Source organism: Lutra lutra, chromosome 4 (assembly GCF_902655055.1).
Source record: "Lutra lutra chromosome 4, mLutLut1.2, whole genome shotgun sequence".
Lineage (NCBI taxonomy): Eukaryota > Metazoa > Chordata > Mammalia > Carnivora > Mustelidae > Lutra > Lutra lutra.
In genome coordinates this window covers 93177097-93191750 of record NC_062281.1, presented here as the reverse complement: position 1 = coordinate 93191750, position 14654 = coordinate 93177097, and the positions used below count along the sequence as shown (strand labels likewise).

The following is a 14654-nucleotide window of genomic DNA, read 5'->3' as shown; positions in this document are numbered from 1 at the left end:
TCAATTTCTCAACTGATGTTTTAACCTAGATTCTGTCATATATTAGATAAAACTAATAACATAAATGTCCGTTTTATAGAAATGAAGTCCCAAACAAGCTTCACCCCTCCCACTTGGGAAATTCTGCTCCCTTTCTACATAGATTGACTTACAATGGCCTTCTTCCCAAACCACCTATCCTTAAGTAACAAGGGCCATCTATAAATCAATTCTGTCTCAAGGCAGTAGACAAATTTGTATCTACCAAATCACCTTGTAGAAAGGAAAAAAAAAATTCTCATCACAACCATTGTTAGACTCACACTCATAAAGTAAGAGAACATGACTTGAAGTCAATATACTATCAGACACAAACTTAATCATATGTAAATCAGGAAATGGATGTTAAAATGGTTTTGTGCCATTATATTTCTCCACATAGAAAGCCAAGAGGTGTCAAATTTCTATTCTGTTTCTATTTCGTAAAATGCAGTAACTATTTTGATCTTATTTTTTCCAGCACATTCATATATTAATAATTCTCTCTCTTATCTTTTAATATAATTGTTTTCAGATTTGAGAGATCTATTCCAAACAAGGCTATCACGGATATAAAGCTGAATTACCAAGTGATATAATGCTTTTTGATACTCCCTTGTCGATAGAGTTCATTATGACTCCAAAGATTAGAGTTACCATTACAATACTATCAATCAGCCAAAAAGCAGACCAAGACAGTGACTGGTCCTGTTCTATGAAATGAATCAGTGACTCTTATTAAACAACTAATGAACTTCCTTTCCAAGCAAACTGATCATTGCCCTACAATTACCTTTGGTAGAATAGCCTATGCAATGCTCTGAATGTTGGGTAAGACATAAAACTGAGATATGATAAATTATACTAATAAAAGGTAGAACTTTAAACATGAGCAATTGAACAACAGATCTTCTGTAATGGCTGTCACTATGTAAATGATGACAAAAACCTAATTTACCTAATTTCTATAGTCAATTTACTTCTAAATGGCAAGCAATCAACTTAATCTAAAGAATTAGCTTAATTTTTTCTGAGTAGATACAATATTACATGGTGACAAGGAATATAGGCTTAAACTCTGCACATCCATTAGCTGTAAGCACTTGGGGTAAATCATATGGCCCTCATTTTTTAAATCTGTGTAATGGGGATTATAATACCTCAGCAAACTGTTAAGGGCTCACCAAGATTGCATACAATGGAAGATCAGCCTTTTCTGAAAAGGAAAGTGGCTGACTGGCCAGCAAGGACCTCTGTCCTCCCCTAGGCAAGACTACAGGAATCTTAGATTTTGATCTTGAATCTTGAGTGATGTAATAGAATGGTAGAAAAAATTATTAGAGTCTACCCATTTTAGTCAGGGCACTGATAAACCTACCTACCAGCGTTGGCTGCCTAGACACCCTTGAGAGTGTAGCTTTTCTACTGATTCTGTGAGCTACCCCATATCTTTTTAAATTAATTTTCCTTTTAGTTTCTGTGACTTGGAGCTATCTAACCTTAACTGAAGTGATATAACACCTTCAGTAGTCAGGACCATGTATTAGACAAATGGGAATTTCTCAAGGGAAAATCCTACCATTGAACCAGAGCTTTAAAATAGTTCTCATTTGCATAGGATTTTACAGTATGCAAAGCACCTCCACTTATTTCGTTTGACTCCTGTAATAACCCACATAGTATGTGGGAGAGGTCTGATGCATCATCCCCAAAATAAGGGTTAGAGTCTGGACTAGAGATGAAGTCTGCTTGAAAATCAGGCTTCAGCTCTATGTCATCTAATTTGGGACCATAGATTTCAATCACTTGTTTACCTAAATTCACCATAAAGGAATGTAATGATAATTTATAGAACAAAATATTAGACAGGCAAGATCCCTGACTGATTTTCCTGTAAAAAGCCTTCATTTGATTAATGGGAAAATAAGACTGGATAATTAAGTGACTTACTTTAAATAAATAATCCACCTAAGGTGAAAATAATGCTAATTCATGGTGTATAAGATTCAGATCACATTCAAGAAATTTTAGTTACTGGAGCGAGGGTGTCATCCCTCAGGTGGTCCTCAAGGGTCTGCAGGAGCTTGGGGAAGGAACTAGACAGGGAGTTGTTTCCCAACCTTATTAGCTCAAGACTTCCCACCTCAAAGGATTTTTAAGGAACTCTCCGTTCTTGGCCAGCATGCCACCTGACATCTGTCCTTGGCCATGTCCTAAACCCACTAGAGCTACTCTAAACATACATAAAGCTGTCTGCAAGCTGAGCAGTAATCTTTGTTTGCAATTCAGAGAAAGCTCTGTAACTATCCCCCTTCCCTCCCAGGGCCTGCATTCATCCTGTAAGACTACCCCTCTCTCCTGGACAAATCGGGAGTCCTATCAGCAGTTTCTCCAAACACTTCAAGGAACAGACCAGGTGTGAGTGTTATAAGAGCTTTCCCCCCTCTCTCCAAGCTGGTGGACTGAGATGAGGAATCATGTTCCTATCAAAAGTTGCCAACCAGTTAGCTGGGCCTTCCTCAAAGCTGCATTCCATCAATGTCCCAAAACCCCCCAAAGTGGCCTGGCTGTGCCTTATGCAATTATATTCAAATCCTACTCAAATAGAATCTGCGTTGCTGCCCTTTTTTGGTACCCGACACTCATATGATCTCCTCTGTGTCTGCTGGAACTATAGTCATATCTGATTTCCTGCAGCCAGTTTCCTCTGTCCCAATGCTGCATTTTCCTCTTGCACTTCAACTGTTTGTTGTAAACACAGAGAGCTGGTGAGATTGATGCACCCCCTGTTAGGGGCTGTAAGGAACAGAACATGATCCACACACCTTCTTCCTTTGAGTAACTGGCATGCCCAGAGCAAAAAATATCAACTTTTTAAGAATCTCTTAATTCTGCAGTAGATAAAATTTTTTTTTTAGAATATACATAAGGAGGAACAAAATTATGACAGATTCCATTCCCCTAGAGTACCAAGAATCTGTGAGGTTTTGTTTTGGGAAAAGGCCTGGCAGATATCAATGAGAAACCCTGCAACTTAAAGCACGTTCAGTTTTTCTTCCAATGCTCCAGTGACAACAGAACAAAAGCAAACTTCAGTCCATTTTTCTCAACCCAGCAGGACAACCACTCCCCACGAAAGGAATTATCATCATGAATCAACTGCAAAACACACAACCATTTTAACTGACTGAAATAAGTAACATTCATGCTGAAATGCGAGGTCACCCTGGACACCTGAAATGAAAGAATATAGATGAAGAGAAAACTTCAATCCCAGCTGGATTTGAAAAGTTTCATGGTGAAGAGTGGATAAACTGGGGAATTCCCGGAGCACAACATTTGAGGTTTCTTTGCAAATTTGAGTGGATATAATTTTAGATCTAAATGGAAACCAATATATTGAAGATACGAAACAAATCAGTCAATTGTAAGGTCCTAAAGATAAAAAGCACTCCACTCAAATTTGTATGATACATTATTTGGTTGGAAACATTTTAAATCTTCTCTATACCTTTAAAAAATGTCTTAATTGCTTTACTCTATAAAAATAAATGATCCCAATTGAAAGCTCATCTCATCTCAATTAAGTCAATTTAAAGACAAAATTTTAGCTTATGCTTTATATAGAACTAAAATAACATGAAATAATAGGGATTCAAAGTTACCGTGGATGAAAACATATAACAGAGTCTGAATATCACACTTTATTTGCTTTTTTTATCATTTAAAAAAATCTTTCTTTAATGAGTCATAAATCCATAAGACTTTTCATCTTGAATGGACCTTAAAAATCACATCATAGACAGTTTCTTCATTTAGAAATGATGAAATAATTGCAATGAAATGCAATTTAAGAGATTAAGTGACCTTAAAATGAAATTCATCATCAAACACCTAATTTTGAATCAGAAAATTAACAGTATCATAGAACACATACGGGGTATTACTCCCCTTCCTTACTCTCTCCAGGTCTCAGGCTATGTACTTATTGACCAAAGGAAGGCAGGGAAAAGGATAATCAAGATGCACAACTACTGAAATACCAAAGCTTATAACCCACACAATATTAGAAGGCTCTAGGACAAAGCTTTCAGGTTGATGTTAAGTCAATTAACTTGCCACTCTAAAGATATTTAAAAATAATAATGACAGCACTTTGCAGAAATGTTAACAGCCCTCTGGCATTACCTGGAAAAATGACCATTTATGGCTCCATCCAATGTCAACAATTCTACACACAGCATAAGACATAACAAAACTATTTTAAGCTCCATTGTTGAGTAGAGTGAATGTACCTCCCAGCCTTCAATGTGAGACTGCCGTTCCTCTAAAACTTCTAACTTCTCCGTCTGCCTCTTGGCCTCGTTTATATTGGAATAGACAGCTTTCATGGCTTGGAGGGCTTCCGTTACTGCTGCGTAGTCACTGTGTTTCCTTGGAGTCCGCTTCAGCAACTCCTGTTTATACACAAAAATCAAATTGCCCTTTGATCTTCAGCTTTCTGGTACAGCAGGTTCAGAATGACCAGGAAATGAGAACTGCAGAGATCGTGAGAGCCACTTTCAGAAGGGACATCACAAACTCCAGATCAAAAACAAAATTCAGATCAAAAATGAAAGCTTGAATGAATGAATATACGTTACCCTGACACACATTTTGCAGCTCCTTTAATTTTTTTGCCTTAAAATTATTTTTTTTAAAACTAAATTAAATTTCTCCTTTTGAATTGTCAAATATCTCACCTGCAGCATGTAATTTGTTTAGAAGATTGACCTCTGCTCCTACAGAAATAGAACTCTGTATGTCTTCCTAGAGTCTTAGCAGAACAGTAAGTCTTTAAATAAACATGTCCCATAATTTCAAAAATAATTTCAATGCCTTATTTCCTTTTTTTTTGTAAATGTATTTGACAGAGATCACAAGCAGGCAGAGAGGCAGACAAAGAGAGAGAGGAGGAAGCAGGCTCCCCACGGAGCAGAGAGCCCAATGCAGGGCTCGATCCCTCAACCCTGGGATCATGACCCGAGCCAAAGGCAGAGGCTTTAACCCATTGAGCCACCCAGGTGCCCCAATGCCTTAATTCCAAATACACTTTTGAGAAACTACAAAACATGCCATAAGTAAAGCAAAATTTTTAAATAATGTCTTATACTCTAGCAAAATAACTTACAAGTTCCATGATACCCCATCACTAACAGAGCAATTTATGCTATTTTCACCAATAACTCGGTTTCACTTTCTGCAATGAATGAATTGCCATATGCCCCTCAATAGCTTTTTTTTGTTGTTGTTTTGATTTTAGGGTGTTTTTTTGGCATTTTATGGTTTTTTTTTTCCATTCAGGATATCAGAGCAAGCGTAATCTTTAATCTTTTAAATATATTAAAGGTTTTGTTTGTTGTTTAGAATCACAAAATTAAACATCTTCACCCACTGTCTAGACAGTGGTGACCACATTGCTTTTTAATTAGTCATTTGTTTATTTACTACAGTTGCCATCATCATGTAACTAACACAATTACAGAAATCCTGGGGCAAGTCTTTAAAAGGATTTTCTTAATTCTTAACATCCAGTGGGAAACAATGCAGTTGTTATACTCTCTTGAGGTCTGTTCCTGTTGAAACTTCTGCCATAAACTTTGACCCTGCATTCAGTATGTTCACTCTCCATTCTGCAGAGCTAGCACCAGAAGAATATACATTACATCACCTCCAAGACAAGATTTAAAAACTTATGTTGGATCACAAATCCATAAAAGAGATATGATGGCTTCTCTAAAATTTCTAAAGTGCAGAAGTATTTGTAAATTATGTGAAGTGGTCAAGTCAGTCTGCAGACTGTGATTTGAGGTCCTATGGAATTGTGCCCAGTGCGTATCTGTGAAGTTGAGACATGAATGTAGACAATGTGAAATAGCAAGAAAAATGACTAGTAATAATCTTTTGTCAGTTACTTTCTATGAACTTTCTATGAACACTGTACTGGCTGGCCACACCAATAATTTCAAGTTCCACAAACATGACCAATAGATTGTTTAACACACAGCCTAACCCCTAATGTTTTTCTCTGAATACATAAAACCAACCAAAGTCAAAGAGACTATCAGCACAATGGTACAACAACAAAAAAATTATAAACACCAACATATCTACTACACAAGTAAACAATTTCTTCATGTTTCTTTGTGAAGATAATCATCCAAAGAAGGGGAAAGATGTCATCTTTCCACTTCTCGAAGGAGCTCTGAGTTGATCTTTTTCTTCCTAAGCAAGGATGTGTCCATTATTCTATCTTTCGAGAGGTCAGATCAGCCAACCCTATCTGGTGGTCATCCCCATCCAGAAGTGATTCACAACAACTACTTAGCATGATATCCTTCTCTTAATATCACTATCCCTTCTGACTCTTAAAACAAACAAATGCCTGGGATTCCAAAATCAGGTCCAGGAATAGCTGACGTGATCTGAGTCACCAAGTCAAGAGTCTGAAAGGACTCTCAGAAACACAGGAGTCATGTTTGCCCCAATCTTCCTGAACTGAAGACCATATTGAAGGTCTGCAGAACTGAAGATCCCCATGTTAGCTTCCCTCTGTGGCTTAACCAAGCAATTTTAACTTGTTTCTTAATAAGGAGAAACTGTTTTCAAAGAAATTTTACACAAAAACCCAATTATGCAACTCATGGAAATTGTAGTTAAAAAAATGTATTTTAAGTTCAAATTCCTTACATTTGTTTCTCAAAAAGTAAATCAATAAGAACACCAGTTAATATGTGCATAACATATTGAAATATTTTAAAAATTTAGAGAGCAAGCAGTAGTTAATCTGTTAAGATAAATCAGAATCAAATATATATGAATAATAATAGCTAACATATATGGAGTACATACTGTGCTAAATGATTTGCATAAAAGTTTAATTACTATTTATATGTAAGACATTTTCCATATGTGTATATACATATATATAAGTATATACACACATACACAGACATACACATCCGTTATACACATCCTGGCAGACAAACACTATAATTTCATCATATTATTTCTGCTTCATTAATAAAAACCCAAGGCTTTAAGAAGTAAGATTATGTGTTCAGTCACACAGCTAGTAAGCAGAATACTTAGGATCTGAACTCAGAGCTCCTGTGCTCAACCACCAACCCAAACTGCTGTTGTAGTTCCAAGAAGCACCATTTCCAGAATTGCTATTCTAATCTATTCACATATTCTTACAGTACAAGCATAATTAGCACATTAAAATATGTTTTTCACAATAACACTTTTAGTCATTGTAGAGAGGCAATGGCCTACGACCATTAATGCGTCCAGAGGCAGTATTTGCTTAGCACGGTCGTTCTACATCCTACCATTTATTGTCCCATGTGACCCACAACATTCCCTATAATACTGATTCAAAAACCAAACTGTGAAATTATGTAACTTTCACTCTAATTCATTAGCATCAAAAAGACACCAGTGCAAGGGGAAGTAAAAAAATACAATAGTAGATTTACTTAAGATAACGAACCCTGTGGATAATATGCAATATAAACTTGTCATAAGGTATTTAATGGGATCTATCTTGAAACTAATGCATTTACTCTAAATAAAACTCAAACGGATAAGTTTTCTACAAAGAGCACTAAAAGTCTCTTTTCCTAAAAGATTTGTTTCCTAATCCATAGATATGAGATGAAATAGCTATTTTCCTTAGTAACTATGATCTGCCCTTTCTTCAGAAAATCAGATTATTTAAAAGAAAAAATTTTAAAGCAAAATATGCAGCAAAATATGCAGATACAAGGAAGATACTACAGTGAAATAAACACATAAAATACCTTCAAAAGTAGAAGGTATTTGCAAATTCTTTGTATTGGTGTTACTGAATATCTTTCCAGGGGAACATCTGTATTCTTCCATCCTCCAAATAGCATGCAGTTCTGCAGTGGAAATAAAAATAATTAATCACAATTTTTTAAAGCTGAAGCCATGAAATTTTCTTCTATCATAAAATTTTCTGCTAAAAACTTGTGAAACCCTGTCTTTATACCTTCTTTCTCTGAGATGAGCCTGTGAAATCACAAAGAACATTTACAGAAGACAAAGAGAAGTATTTTCATATTATATTAGTTATAGAAACCAAAATATGTTTTAAATACATACCTTTAAAATTAATTTTTATGTACTATCTTATGAAGTCTGAGGAAAAAGAAATAGGATAGAGATGGAGGAATAAATGTTGGGTAGGTGGATGGATAGATGGATGGACAGATGGGTGGATGGATGGACTGATGAATAAATAAATAATAGACACAAAGATACACAGATCAATCCTGCTTATAAAGGGAGTTGTGTTGTAGCTGAATTGTGGTGTTGTGCTGTGTTGTAAAGAGCAGCGCCTGGAGACAACTGGGTTCTATACATCCTCACCACTGACTAGTGATATAAGTTTGGGTTGATTTCAGAATGCTAGTTTTTCTGCCTGTAAAACTGTCATTTTTAACCAAGTGATTGCTAAGTCACTTTTAGCTATAATACCCCACCAGTGACAATGGCCAGCCAGTCTCTGAGGAGGTCAGTTATGATCACCTGAGAGGCAAGATGAATGGAGAAATCTCAAAAGCAGCAATCAGAATAAGATAAAATAGAAGAGGAAATCAACTCTGATTAAAAAAAAAAGCCTATATCCTCTGAAGCATCGGGTCTTTATTTTATAGTTTAAGCATCAATTTAAAAAAGAAAAAGATTAGAACCTTGTGCCAAATCCTTTTCCTACAATGCCTATCAGAATGGATGGCAAAAAGAAAGTAGTCGATAAATATGTAATAAATGGAGAAAAGGGCTCCTCAAATATCATACTGATAATTTAGCAAACTTTATACCAGCATTTTACAAAGGTTGAGACTACTGTCCTACATTCATTGAGAAGAGAGACCAAGAACTGAGCAGGAAAAAATGAAAAAGAAAAGACTGGGGGTAGCAGTATTTGCCCCCCACCCCGAACTGTTGTGGGCAACTTGGCTTTAGTCAAGTGTATTCGAGTCAGCAAAACTAGCATCATGACTTTAACTTCACCCAGGCACTTTAGAAGACAGGGGAGCAAAGAAGTGTCCTGACTCAAGCATGCTCTTAGAGGGCTTCATCCCCCATTGCAATCAGTTTATCAAAGTATTTTTTCCAACCCCGCATGGTGTTGTCCCCAGAGGAACCATATGATACAACTATGTACATCTCACTGTATTTCCAGTGAGGTTTCAGCATCCCTACATACATTAGCACCCCTTATAAACACAGCCACCCCTTTCCCTAGCCCTGGATTGAAGTACCCTAAGAAATTCATGACTTCTTAACACACTATTATTTCCTTGTCTAATAGGACTGTACAGATCATGAACTGTCTTCATAATAGCAGAGGTGGGTTGTCACATTAGACTGGCTTATGAAAGCCAACTCTCTCTGTGCATCCAGAAAGAATATCTTCTAAATGAGCTCCCACAGATCTCTCTGATGATGAAAACTGTGGCAGCATATCCAAGTACCCAAATAATACCATCACCAAATCTGTAAACTCTTACCTGTCTTCCCAAGGGTGACTGTTATTATCCCCCATTTTATGGAGATGGAAAATGACACCAGCGATATAATGAATTTCTTAAAGTCATTCAGGTAATTAGAGGTCACTTAGTACCAGAGCAGAAATTATAAAAGCCAGGTTTCCTAGCAGACTGTGCTGCAGGATCATCTAAAAACCAGCACTCTTCGGACTTTACTGGCATGGCTTGACACAATTCAGTCAATAAACTAGATGAAGGGGATCAAAGAGTCAACTGTCCTGAGAACAGACCGGATTCACTAAGACAATGAGGCTCTAACACCTCCTCAAAAGCCCTAAAATTTTAGTGGCATAGAAGCCTCTTCTGGCTGTGGCAGAGAAAAGGGATCAGTAAATCCTCTTCCTAAAAAAAAAAACAAAAAAAAACAAAAAAAACTGTAACCTCAGCAAAATTGTCAAAAATATCAACTTCAGGGCTCTGGAAATCAACTAAAGTCAAACAAAAAAACTGAGAAACGTTTATGCATGAAAAACTGCGGAAATTTCAGGTAAGAAAGGTGGGAGTCTATAGCATTCTCACAAGAGCTTCTCCCACCTTCCCCCTGCCTCCTTGTGCCCCCACCCCCTCAGCTCGCCCTGCACAGTGGCCCTATCAAAATGGTGATTCCACAGTGGCTCTCCTGCAGTGGCCCCATCACAGGGGCCCTGACATAGCGATAGACCCTGAAAACCTGCTTTCAGGAGGGGCTGTGGAGAGTAAATATCTCACTTCTGAGGGTGTTGTCAATAAAGTTAGCACACTCTATAAGAAAAATGGAGAATGCCCACAATTCTGTTGGCCTGAGATTACAGCCCTCTTTGGAGCAGATATCAGGCTGTGCATCTGCAGAAAAGAACCAAGGGGGAAGGGATGTCCCCATGGAAAGGAAAACCTAGATCTGACTTGAAAATTGCCTACCCTTTGAATGTCTCCCCCACCCCACCAAAGTAACACATAGATCTGTAGACAAGATGATTAATGATGTTTGGTTACCTCTGACAAACCACTGACAGCACTAAGTTAAGCAGTTACTAGAGTGACCCCCTAAAAAGAGAGGCTAAATTATAAAACAAAAAAAATGAGTAGAGATAGCTGCTGAACATTCAAGTGTCACAAGTTCTTAAATCAAGTCCAGGTGAGTTACAAAAAAACAAAACAAAACAACACAAACAAAAAACAACAACCAACTTCTGGAAATAGACTTGATAAAATAAGATGAATGTTGTTCTTAGAGCAATCACCCCCCCAAAAAAAACAGGTCAAAAAAAAATAACAGAGGAAATAAAACAGTACACTAAGGAAGGTAAAGGAGGAACAGAGGGGCAACAACAAAAACACAGACAGAAAAAACAATAAAACGGTACCTGTCAATACAACAATATCAATAATTCAGTTAAAGATCAATGAATGGAACACTCCAATCAAAAGTCAGAGATGATCAGGCTGGATTAAAAAAGCAAGATCCATAATGATGTACTATAGTTGGCTAATTGAATTTAAATAAAATAAAATTTTTTTAAAAAGGCAAGATCCAACTATATACTGTCTCCCAGGGACATGTTTTAGATTCAAAGACCTAAATAGCTTGTAAGTAAAATACTGGAAAAAGACACACAAACAGTACAAGAAGTGTCATGGCTATAATAATATCAGCCAAAACAGACTTTAAGAAAAGAAATATCTTTATTTTATCTTTATTTTTATTTATCTTTATTATTTATTTATCTTTAAGAAAAGAAATAAAAGGGATAAAGAAAAACATTTTATGATCAATAGAAATACAAATACAAGCACTTTCAATGAGTATATATTTAACAACAGACCCCCAAAACATACAAAACAAAACTGACATAATTGAAAGGCAAGATAGACAATTTAACAATTATACCTATAGATTTCAATATCCTACCCTCAATAACTGACAGAACACCTAGAGGAAAAGACAAAGAAAAGAAGAACAACACTATGAACAAAACTGACCTAACATTTATACAACATTCCATCCAAAAGCTTCAGAATATGCATAGGTTTTAAACACACATGGAACATAGGGGAGGGGGACCAAAAAACTCCAGGACAGACCATATGCTAAACCATAAAAATATCTTTTTTTTATTTATTTATTTGACAGAGAGAGAGGTCACAGTAGGCAGAGAGGCAGGCAGAGAGAGAGGGGGAAGCAGGCTCCCCGCCGAGCGGAGAGCCCGATGCGGGGCTCGATCCCAGGACCTTGAGACCGTGACCTGAGCTAAAGGCAGAAGCTTAAACCACTGAGCCACCCAGGTGCCCCAACCATAAAAATATCTTAATGAATTTAAAAAGATTTAAATGATTTAATTATGTTCTCTGACCAAAATGGAATTAAATTTAAAAAGTCGACTACAGGAAGAAATCTGAAAAATTCCAACATTGGGAAATAAAATAATGGAATGTTTAAACTGATGATTCTAACATTTTACCCTACCGACAAGCTCAAGTTTCAACCGGCCAGAGATTTCTGGATGCTGGGAGAACACATGAAACTCCTAGGCCAGAGCTACAGGACCTTTTTTTTTTCCTTAAAGCAATAGCAGTAGCCAGAGTATCATTATTTTGGGGCCAGTTTGCCAAGGCTCAGTTCCCAAATAACAACACAAGGAAGGCCAGGTGGCCCATGCACATGGACACCAGGAGAGGAGACCTGAGGCTAAGAGCCATGCATCTTTCATGAGGGCAGCAGGCGTGACTGCCCACCATCTGGGAGAAAGAGAATATCTCTACCTTCTGATATAAACATCCTTTATATAGTGATATAAACATCTTTTAAAGATCAGCCAGAATAAAAGCAGTCAGTTCCTCTGCTCAGAAAATGTGCAGGGACACAGTCCCATGCAGAGCTGCCTTCCAAGACAAACTCTAAATAAAGAATAGACTATAGATATTACGAAGGAAACTGGACCTTTTTAATAACTGAATGAAACTGAAAACACATGTAAAATTTTATGGAATAAAACTAACGCAGTGTGTAGGACAAAATTCATAGCTTTAAACACCTACGTTGGAAAAAGCAAAAAGGTCCCAATAAAAACTCTAGACAAACTATGAATATAGAGGAATTTCTTCAACTGGAAGAGGACATCTGCGACAACAGTTAACATCACACTTCATGATGAAAAACTGATTGATTTCCCCCAAGATCAGAAACAAGGCAGGCATGTCTGTTCTTATCACTTCTATTCAATAGTAAACTGGTTCTAACCAGCGCAAAACCCAGGGGGGGAAAAAAGACATCTATATTGAAAAGGAAGTAATATAACTGTCTTAACTCTCAGATGACTTCATTCTATATGTAAAGTGTCCTAAAGGATCTACCAAAAAACTACTAGAACTAATACATGAATTTAAAGCACATGATACAAAAATATACAATAAACAAAAATAAATAAAAGTCAAATGTTTATATGGTAGCAATGAACAGTCCAAAAAAAATGATATTAAGATCATTCCGATCACAACAGCATCAAAAAGAGCAAAATACTTGGGAAAAAAATTAACAAAGTATAAAACCTGAATACAGACTTCTTAAATAAAATGAAAATATGTTCATATGGAAAAAAATTTAATAAATCCTACTTCAACAATATGTAAGAATTTTGATTTACAAAAGATAACATTTTTAAACAAACCACACTGAGTGGAAATATTCACAAATTATATGTCAGATACAGAAGGTGTATTCCAAAATAAAGAACACTTATAGCTCAATATAAGATAAACATCTCAATTTAAAAATGGAACAAAAGATTTGAATAAGCATTTCACCAACAGGATATATGAATGTCTTAAAAGGACATTGAAAGCATACCTGATATCAATGGTCATGAGAGAAATGCAAATAAAAATCATCTTGAGATAAACTACACATCCACTAACCTAGCTATACTTGCAACTGGTAATACCATGTGTTTGCAAAGATAAAAAGAAACTGCAAACATACATTGCTGGTGTATATGGCACAGTCATTTTGGCAGTTTCTTAAATATACACTTACTATGACCTAGCAATTCCACTCTTAGCATCCATCCAAGAGAATGAAAATATCCACACAAAGACTTGTACATGAATGTTCATCTCACCGTCATTTATAAAACAGTTCAAACTGGACATTTCCTGTCTTTTTCTATACTAATACCTCTCTCTGAAAAGATCTTCAAGGCCCATCATTAATCATACTTGCTTGCTGACCCAAAGTCCATACACAGGCAAATGGATAAATAAAATACAGTAGAGCCATGCAACGAATACTATACAGCAATAAAAATGAACGGCGTATGGATATCTCTTACAATGGGGATGAACCTCAAAACATTTTACTCAGTAAAAGAAACCAGGTGTAAAATATTACATTGAAGGATTCCATTTGTAAGAGCTATCCAGAAAAGGCAAACTACGGAGATTGAAAGTAAATCAATGATTGCCTAGAGTTTACAGGGGTTGTAGAGATGGGTCATGAGCAGGCATGAGGGACTTTTCAGGGTGTTAGAAATCTCTATAACTGGATAGTGGGGATGGTTCCTCCACTCCACAATTGGCTAAATATTATTGAATTGTACACCTACAATGTGGTCCTCACTGGCAATTAAATTGTCCAAATTACTACCAAAATATACATTTCTTTGTGCTATCCTGAAGAAATGAAACATAGATTCTTATTCTTTCTGTGGAAAGTGAGTAAGGAATTTATGCAGGAGAAAGGTCAATCTTTAAATTTCTTTTCTACCATACCCAGGATCTGCTTCCTTCCTGTGACTGCCCCACTTACAGCTCTCTTAGCAAAAGCAAATGAAACCCTAGGGAGCTGAGGGATAGAAAAGCGATGATGAACTCTGGCATAAATGTCTTCTAAGAATCTGTGGTTCTCACAAACAATTCATAGTCAGCCAGGAGAGGGCATTATCAGTGTTTTCCCATCCATGAGCTTCTGCCAATTCTCCCTTCTTACGATTGGAATCCTTTGGGACTCTAGTCTCCTAGCCTGGACACATTTAAAGCATTGTC

At 36.6% G+C, this 14654-nt stretch overlaps 1 pseudogene; it reads right to left on the bottom strand.

Moving 5' to 3' along the window:
* LOC125099272 (uncharacterized) overlaps positions 1-4506 on the bottom strand; it is a 49557-nt pseudogene extending 45051 nt beyond the window's left edge.
* Between the last annotated feature and the right edge of the window lie 10148 nt (positions 4507-14654).